Here is a 10185-nt window from a genome sequence, read left to right on the forward strand (position 1 = left end):
CTTTAAAACCTAGGTGCGTCTTATGGTCCGGTGCATCTTATAGTCCGAAAAATACGGTACTTCATACATTACATGAGTGATATCTATTGTAAATTCTATAATAGCTCAGAAACCGGCGAATCCTCACAGTGCATGGGACGTGTCATGGGGGGATTCAAAAGTTTTCATTTTAGACTGTACATTATAGTCCTCCATACAGTATTATGGGCACCACATAGTCCTCCATACAGTATTATGGACACCACATAGTCCTCCGTACAGTATTATGGGCACTACATAGTACTCCATACAGTATTATGGGCACTACATAGTACTCCATAGAGTATTATGGGCACCACATAGTCCTCTATACAGAATGGGCTCCATACTGAATAATGGACCCCATATAATGTTCCATACAGAATAATAGGCCCCATATAATGCTCTATACAGAATAATGAACCCCATATAATGCTCATTACACCATAATTGACCCCATATATTACTCCATGCAGAATAATGGGCGTCATGAAATATGCCATACAGAATAATGGGCCCCATATAATGCTCCATAGAGAATGGGCCCCATATAATGCACCATAGAGAATGGGCCCCATATAATGCTCCATAGAGAATGGGCCCCATATAATGCTCCATAGAGAATGGGTCCCATATAATGCTCCATAGAGAATGGGCTCGATCCATAAAAAAATAAATAAAATACTCACCTCTCCTCATACCCTGCTGGCTACAGGTCCTGTCTCTTCAACACTGAGACGTCACAGAGTCAGAAGACGCAGAGGAGACTGGACCTGCGGCCAGCAGGGTATGAGGAGAGGTGAATATTTCAAACACCGTAAAGCACGGGGGGGGGGGGGGTTTCCCGGCCCCCCCAACTCACAGGCCCAATAGAGTTCCAGTGTCCCCAACTGTGAGTGGGCCCCCCCACTCTTGCCCAGGGCCCTGGCACTTGCCCTGGTGCAATGGGTGGTTATGCCGGCTCTGGCCCTGTAGCTGGTGCAGGATCAGTCTGGGGCAGGGGTCTGTATAGTAAGGTCTGAAGTGTCTCTATCTCAGGTCCGATGTGATTTGAACATTCATACAGATCGAGAGCCGATGATCTCACACTGACAGCACGACCCCAACCTGCTTGAAGGGTCCATCTGCTACAATAAATCTTTCTGATCCTCAGCAGAGCGACCATAGATAACATTCAGGATCTGGCCCTGGACTTGTCAGGAGGTGAGCAGCATCCTGCCACTTCCACACTCTACAAAAAGTATAAATCTCCTGTCCTGACCACTATCCGGAGCTCAGGCTAAGGCCACGGCCCCACTAGCAGTATTTGGTCAGTATATTTTCTCAGGAGTGGGAGCCAAAACCAGGTCAGTAACAATCAGAGAAAAGGTATAATAGAAACAAGTCACCAATTCTGCATTTATCACCAACTCCTGGTTTTGTCTCCCACTCCTGTGAAAAAATACTGACCGAATACTGACCAAATACTGATAGTGGGGTCGTGGCCTTACAAGAATCAAAGATGTCTGCCCTCTCGTACTGCTCAGCGGCTGAAGCTTCTCTCCGGCAGGCATAAGAACGTGGCCTGTGCCGGCTGTTCTGGGCTGCAGATGCCCAGCTGGCACATGTACACAATGAAAGATACAGGGCCGCCCTGCAGTCTGTAAAGAAGCAGCTGCTTGGCCACCGGCTTGGAGGGCATGTGCCCCTCTGGCCCACCTCGCCCCTGGTCAATATGATACCATCTTTTTCATTACTTGGTGAGGTTAGAAGAAATTTCACTCCAAGACAGTGGATTTTGTACTTTATTCCAGTATATTTATACATAGAAAACATGGCAATGAAAAACAAGTAGATGCACGTGCATAAAAATGTCCCAACATTAATTAAAAAAACCTTTAAGATACAGATAATACTTGTATACAAAAATATTAACACATTCTCAAATTGTATATAAAGTGCACAAAAGTCAATAGCCCTGACATATAGTGTACACAGGGTCCCGCCCCCCACATGGTATACACAAAATACAATGTCATCCAGGAAATAACAAAAATAACAAATACATTTAATCTATTCTGAAATCCCATGTCTATGCAAGATAATTATATGTAAAATTCTACAGTGTGAAAGAAATGAGCTAGAGACTACTACATGGCGATGATGCCTACAACAAGATAATGCCCAGCTAATGCTGTAAATGATACAAATATTACCAGTCACCCAATTAGACACATGAGGTCCGGGCAAGTGATTTTCTACAGTTCATTGACCTCTATGATGACATCTAATATTTTCAATCATTTATAGAGCGGGGTACATTGGGCCTCATTAATAAATCTGCTCACTAGAGAACTAGTTACCCATACTAACCAATTAGAGCTCAGCTAAGGTTGTTTTAACTGACCTGGAAAAGTAAAAGCTGTTCTGTGATTGGCTGGGATAAGTAAAAAGGCTGTTTTAATAAATGATTCCCAATGTACCAAGCCCCGCCATAAATGTTATTGATTACAGTAGGGGCCACAATATCCCATGTGTATAGTCATCACATTCATCTTATTGTCTGCGGTTACCTTGGGACATGCTATATTGAAATGTAAGATGATATCAGTGGGGTCCATGAGGCAGAGCAGTGTGTGATACGTGTGACATTTCCTAATATCGAGCAATCAATACTGTACCTTGGTCTGGAATGCAAAGTCTGCGTGGACAAGGAAGGGGCTCCCAGATGCCAGCTGTAAAACCCGTCGCTCCACCATCACACGCTCATCACCGTCAGCAAGCAGGGCTCTTTTGCCGATGATCTTAACAGCAAAATGTTTGCGGGTAGATGAATCTTCCGCCAGCAGGACCGTTCCATAGCATCCCCGGCCAAGCACTTGATGGAATAATAATCTCCTCTTGATGGTATCAGAGACTGTGCTTTTGGAGCTGGTTGGCCGAACACCGCTGCTTCCTTCAGCTTCTTCAGCCTTCTGCTTTAGATCCATGGGTTTCTGTCCTAATGTAATCCTTCTTCTTTTCTTCTCCTTTTTGTCCCCTGATGAGATGAAGATGGCTCCTCTCTTCTTGGCTCCCATCTTCTGACTTTCTACCTTCTCCTTTTCTTCCACTTCTTCTTTCTTCTGGACTGGTTGTTTTGTCCTGTTGACTGAAGACTTCCTCTCATCATCAGATGTGTCATGGGAAGGTCTTAGTCTCTTCGCTCCTTCTCTCCTCACCACGTTCTCCTCTACTTCTTCTTTCTTCTGGACTGGTGGTTTTGTCCTGTTGACTGAAGACTTCCTCTCATCATCAGATGTGTCATGGGAAGGTCTTCGTGTCTTCACTCTTTCTCTGCTCACCACAATCTCCTCCTCTTTTATATCCATATTATTGCTTTGCTTAGAGTTAGCCGACATCTGCTCCACTGTTGTTGGTCAATTCCAACTGTCACTTTCAACTGTCACTCAGTGCATTTCATATGGAATCATCATGCATGCACCACCACTGGTCATGTGATCAGCATCTGACCAATGATATTTAAGAGATAAATGAACATTAGCTGAGATTAAATATTCAGGTAATATTCAGATATTCTGTGGAACACAAGGTGCCACATTTACTAATAGTAATAGAACTGCACTAAGTCGCCAATTTAATTTACATTGTTACTACAGAGCATCAGATGAATGTAATATAATAAATATTAGCAAGATGTATGATTTCCATCCACTCTACGTATCATAGAAATACAGATATACTATCTTTTTATATAGAGATGTAGCAGAAGCCATCCTGATTGTTTGCAGCATGCTATGGTGATAGAGAAGCATGCATGACTGTGCCATGCAAATGGTGAGGAGCACCAAAATGGGACATATGATTCACGTAGCCAGGGGCGTAATGTCCGCGGTCGCAGTGGCAGTCACTGCGACCGGGCCCAGGGGGGGTTGGGGCTTGTAAACGCCAGCAGAAATTTCAACAGGATGTGTGTATCGCAGTGCACAGTCGCTTCGGGTCCGTGCGTGACAAATCAGGGGCGGGCTGGGGCGGGGGCAGAGCCGGACTGGGGTGTCTGGGGCCCACCAGGGACATTGACTCCAGGGGCCCACCCACCCTTCAGCTATTTGCAAATACCTGTTAGCCGTTATACCCATTATATTGGCGGCTCCTGCCCATCACTGTGCGCTCACCAGAACTGCGATGTACAATTACTGTAGTTTGCATTAATGGGCTTTTATTGGTGAAAACAAGTTCTCAGCGATGCACAGGTTGGGAAGGTGATCACTTATTTATTGGTGGAATCCGCACTGTCTGAAGATTGTGGCACTTTGAGTATTTGGTGAGATTTTTACCTCAGTATTTATAAGACAAAACCAGGAGTGGAGCAATCCGAGGTCATGTTTTATGCATTTCTCACCCACTCCTGGTTTTGTCTTATAAATACAGAGGTGAAAATCTCACCAAATGCCAACTTGCTTTCTCTGGTGAACCTCTGTAACTGCATCTCTGCTGCTGTGTAATAGTCACAGGGCAGGGAGGGGTTAAACATCCAAGTATTTAATATCTATTGGAAATAAAGAGGTTTCCCCTTATTGATATCAGATAAAACAAATGACCAACCACAATCCACTCTACCAAGACCAATATTACCAGATAGAAGGCAGAAATACCACCACACCATGACCAGATCACATATTACCACCACATAGTGCCCAAATAATGCCACATACAAGGCACAAATACCGCCAAACCATGACCAAAGCACATAATATCACCACATAGTGATCAAATGCTACCAGATACAAGGTATAAATACTGACACACCATGAGACCACATATTACCACCACATAGTGACTGAATAATACCACATAGAAGGGACAAATATCGTCATGTCATGACCAAAGCACATAATGCCACCACATAGTGACAAATAATGCTAAAATAATAAAAATATAAAAAAGCTCAGTATATTGGGTCAGTGTACAGGTTATACAGTGATCACCAGTGACATTATGCACAGGAGCTCTGTATATAGTGTACAGGTTATACAGTCATCACCAGTGACATTATACACAGAAGCTCTGTATATAGTGTCAGTGTACAGGTAATGCAATGATCACCATTGATATTATACACAGGAGCTCTGTATATAGTGTACAGGTAATACAGTGATCACCAGTGACATTATACACAGGAGCTCTGTATATAGTGTCAGTGTACAGGTAATACAGTGATCACCAGTGACATTATGCACAGGAGCTCTGTATATAGTGTCAGTGTGTGTGTATAGGTAATACACATACTCACCAGTGATGTCTCTAGGTGAAGTTCTTTATCTGCAGACCGATATATCACATCTTCTATGCAGGACTTATCTCTGCAGAAAATAACATAGTTAGCTATAACTGATCACTTCGAGAGCACAAGCCACACTTTTCCCAAGATTTCTACACTGCATGAAATGACAAAATGCAACATAGTGCCGCACTACACAGTAAAAATAAAACACAAAATACATTTAGGGACTCCATCTTTAATAAAAAAAAAACATCATGAGAGATCAGAGATTATGGGGCCCAGTCAGGGATCGTACATAGAAATCATGTGGCCCAGTCAGGGGAGTATACAGAAATCATGGGGCCAATCAGGTTAGGGGTGTACATAGAGATCATGGGGCCCAGTCAGCGGCGTACATAGAGATCATGGGGCCCAGTCAGCGGCGTACATAGAGATCATGGGGCCAATCAGGTTAGGGGTGTACATAGAGATCATGGACCCCCTCAGCGGCGTACATAGAGATCATGGGGCCCAGTCAGCGGAGTACATAGAGATCATGGGGCCCAGTCAGCGGCGTACATAGAGATCATGGGGCCCAGTCAGCGGTGTACATAGAGATCATGGGGCCCAGTCAGCGGCGTACAAAGAGATCATGGGGCCCAGTCAGCGGCGTACATAGAGATCATGGGGCCGAGTCAGCGGCGTACATAGAGATCATGGGGCCCAGTCAGGGATCGTACATAGAGATCATGGGGCCCAGTCAGGGATCGCACATAGAGATCATGGGGCCGTATGAGGTGAGGCTCTCACCTCCTCAGGGAGCTCTCACAGGACATCACAGGCCTTAGTATGAAGCAATACTAGAAGACTTGTGGTATTGCTTCATACTAAGGCCTGTGATGCCCTGTGGGAGCTCCTGAGCGCACCATACTGGGGAGGTGAGATCCTCACTTGGCAGTAGTAGGAGCAGCATCTCCATAGTGTGGCATTCACATCACACTACATGCTGCACTGTACAGGACTCCCAGCCGGCAGCAGGACAGATGAGGAGGTAACTGTCTGGGACCAGCGCCGGACTGGAGTACCTGGGGCCCACCAGGAAAAAATCAATCTTGGGGCCCACCAGCACCATGCAGTTACCGTATATAGGAATAACATAAGTCCACAAACTCTTTCAAAATGAATCAACTTTATTAACCAATAAATCTCTGCTGCTGTGTAGTAGTCACAACACAGGGAGAGGTTAAACATCCAAGTATTTAATATGTATTGCAAATAAAGAATGTTCCCATTCTTAATATCCGAAAAAACAAATGACTGACAACTATCCACTATACCTAGACTAATAATACCATATAGAAGAGAGAAATACCGCCACACCATGACCAGAACACATACCACCACATAGTGATCAAATACTACCAAGTACAAGGTATATATACTGCCACACCATGAGAAGACCACATATTAGCACAACATAGTGACTGTCTGAATAATACCACATACAAGGGACAAATACCGCCACGCCATGACCATGGCACATAATGGCACCAGATAGTGACTGATAATGAAAATGTAAAAAAGCTCTGTATATAGAGTCAGTGTACAGATAATGTAGAGATTATCAGTGACATTATACACAGGAGCTCTGTGTATAGTGTCAGTGTAGAGGTAATACAGTGATCATCAGTGACATTATACACAGGAGCTCTGTATATAGTGTCAGTGTACAGGTAATACAGTGATCACCAGTGACATTATACACAGGAGCTGTGTATATAGTGTATAGGTAATACAGTGATCACCAGTGACATTATACATAGGAGCTCTGTATATAGTGTCAGTGTACAGGAAATACAGGGATCACCAGTGACATTATACACAGGAGCTCTGTATATAGTGTCAGTGTACAGGTAATATAGTGATCACCAGTGACATTATGCATAGGAGCTCTGTATATAGTGTCAGTGTACAGGTAATATAGTGATCACCAGTGACATTATGCACAGGAGCTCTGTATATGGTGTCAGTGTACAGGTAATATAGTGATCACCAGTGACATTATACACAGGAGCTCTGTATATAGTGTCAGTGTACAGGTAATATAGTGATCACCAGTGACATTATACACAGGAGCTCTGTGTATGGTGTCAGTGTACAGGTAATACAGGGATCACCAGTGACATTATGCACAGCTCTGTATATAGTGTCAGTGTGTGTGTGTATAGGAAATACAGGGATCACTAGTGACATTATACACAGGAGCAATGTATATAGTGTCAGTGTACAGGTAATACAGTGATCACCAGTGACATTATGCACAGGAGCTCTGTATATAGTGTCAGTGTGTGTGTGTATAGGTAATACACATACTCACCAGTGATGTCTCTAGGTGAAGTTCTTTAACTGCAGACCGATATATCATATCTTCTATACAGGACTTATCTCTGCAGAAAATAACCTAGTTAGCTATAACTGATCACTTCCAGAGCACAATCCACACTTTTCCCAAGATTTCTACACTGCATGAAATGACAAAAAAAGAAACATAGCACTGCACTACACAGTAACAGTGCTCCAGTGTCATTCTGTGCCTGCTCATCTGTCAGCAGACATATTTGTCTGATGGCAAAGATCTAAGAGAGATGAAGACAGAAGACCTATGGATTCCGCTGGGAGTGAGGATTTTTCTTTATTAAAGATGGAGTCCCTAAATGTGTTTTATTTTTAATAATAAAAAAAAAAAATTCTGTCTTTTTTTTTTCTGTTTACTAGAAATTGATGGTGGCTATGTCTAATTTGGCGTGAAACCATGAATTTCGGGCTTAGTACCAGCTGATAAGGCAAAGATGGCCTGGTACTAACCCTATTATTACCCAGGTTGCCACTCACCACCAGGGCCGCTGGAAGGGCCGGGTAAAGCACCTGGAAATGGTGCCATGATGAATGCGCCATTTTCAGGGGTGGCTGTGGGCTGCGATTTTCAGCGTGGAGGGCCAAGAACGCATGGGCCTTACCATGCTGCGAATCCCAGCCCCCAGCCAGTCACAGACGCCCATTCTCTGTGTCAGCGTCTGTGATTGGCTGTTGGGACTGTCACACATATAGAAGTGTGAAAATAAATAAATAATAAAACAAAAATGACATAGCACTCTGCAGAAATTTTGATTCTCAGCGCAGATAGAGGTGGCAGCCCGTAGCTGTCTGCTTTATCTGCCTGGTTTTACCTTGACTGGCGATCAAAAGTCAGGAAAGTCCAATGTTTTTTTTAAATTATTTAAAAAAATAATTAAAAAAAAAAAATGCGTGGGCTCCCGCCATATTTTGATCGGGGGGCTGGGGGCTGGGATTCTCAGCATGGTAAGGCCCAAGCATTCTGGGCCCCCCACGCTGAAAATGGCAGCCTGCAGCCACCCCTGGAATTGGCGCATTCATCGTAGCGCCATTTCCAGGCACTTTATCCGGCTCTTCCAATGGCCCTGGTGGGGGGTGGCACGCTGGGTAATAATGGGGTTAATACCAGCTTTGTATTATCAGCTGGAACTAAGCCTGAAATTCATGGAGTCACGCCAAACTAGACATGGCCACCATGAATTTCCAGTAAACAGAAAAAAACACAACACAGAATTTTTTTTTTTATAAAAATAAAACACAAAACACATGTAGGGACTCCATCTTTAATTAAAAACAAAATCCTCGCTCTGACGTAATCCACGGATCTTCTGTCTCCAGCTCTGCTACATCTTTGCCATCAGACAAATATGCCTGCTGACAGAGATGAGCAGGCACAGAATGACACTGGAGCACAGTTGTCAGAGAAGTGCTCAGCTGGCCTCCAGCCGCCGACCATGTTTTGCTGTGCGTTGCAAATAATGCATACTTTCAAACACATGCCTATTTTTGCTATGCAAGTCTACGGTACATTGCGTCTGCACTGATTCACAACGGATGCGTTGTAACGCACAGCATAAACGCAATGTTAACCCAGCCTAACAGCAGCGAGAAGGGGAGACGGAGCCCTGGAGACCGCCTAGTCAGTCTACTGCTGGTACTATCATGCCCATTGCCCAGTATGTACTGCCAGCCTCTGTGGTATTAGCATTCAAGCTCACATGGCATGTCCTGCCAGCCAGCCACTGGTGTTAGTACTAGCATGATAGTACCACACCACCAGTGGCTGGGTAATGGGCATGCATGATGGTACCACCAGTGGCTGGCAGGACATGCTGGGCATGATTCATGCCTAGTATGTCCTGCCAGCCTCCTTGGTACTATCAGGCCCACCCACTATGTCCTGCCAGCCCCTGGTAATAGTACATGCTGCTGGGCATAGTACCAGTAACCAGAGGCTGGCAGCAGGACATGCTGGGCAATGGGCATGATGATAATCATGCCCATTGCCCAGTAGTATTTACTGCCAGCCTCGGCCAGGGGTCCTCCCAGTCACCCCTCCCCCCTATCCCTTCCTCCCCCCCCTGCTTCCTGCTTTTCATACTGACGCGTCGAGATGAGCTGCAGCCGCTGCCTGGAGAGACGCAGGGTCCATACGCCACAGCGCGCACAGGAAGCAGTCCCAGGGCAATGACGTCATCACCCTGAGACTGACCTCCTGCGCACGCGCCGGCAGTGTCGCGCTGCGCAGAGGAGGCAGAGGGCCCATCACTAATCATATCGGCAGTGCTGCGAACCGGGGGGGGGGGCCCTCTGTTCTCTGTACAGGGCCCAGGGGTGTAGGGGGCGGGGCCATCGGGACCCGGGGGTTTTCCCGATCCTCCGGTGGGCCAGTCCCCCCTGCAGAGGGGCATATGTATACATGCAGGTCGGCCACATCCCAGTGGTGCAGACACATCCACACTGCACCCTGTATCCTTGTGCACTGCCGTCTGCTGCAGTGGTAGGAGCCGCCTGAATGCATCTTCTTCCTG

At 45.4% G+C, this 10185-nt stretch overlaps 1 long non-coding RNA gene across 1 annotated transcript; it reads right to left on the reverse strand.

The window, feature by feature from the left end:
* Positions 1–5303: 5303 nt before the first annotated feature.
* Positions 5304–9831, reverse strand: LOC141219426 (uncharacterized). Its single transcript, XR_012287900.1, has 3 exons — positions 9760–9831; positions 7638–7707; positions 5304–5360 (listed from the first exon to the last, which is right to left on the reverse strand). It is a non-coding gene; the product is annotated as an uncharacterized lncRNA (long non-coding RNA).
* Between the last annotated feature and the right edge of the window lie 354 nt (positions 9832–10185).

This window comes from Phyllobates terribilis, unplaced genomic scaffold (genome assembly GCF_046119375.1).
Source record: "Phyllobates terribilis strain yellow unplaced genomic scaffold, ASM4611937v1 Scaffold_272__1_contigs__length_2551015, whole genome shotgun sequence".
NCBI lineage: Eukaryota > Metazoa > Chordata > Amphibia > Anura > Dendrobatidae > Phyllobates > Phyllobates terribilis.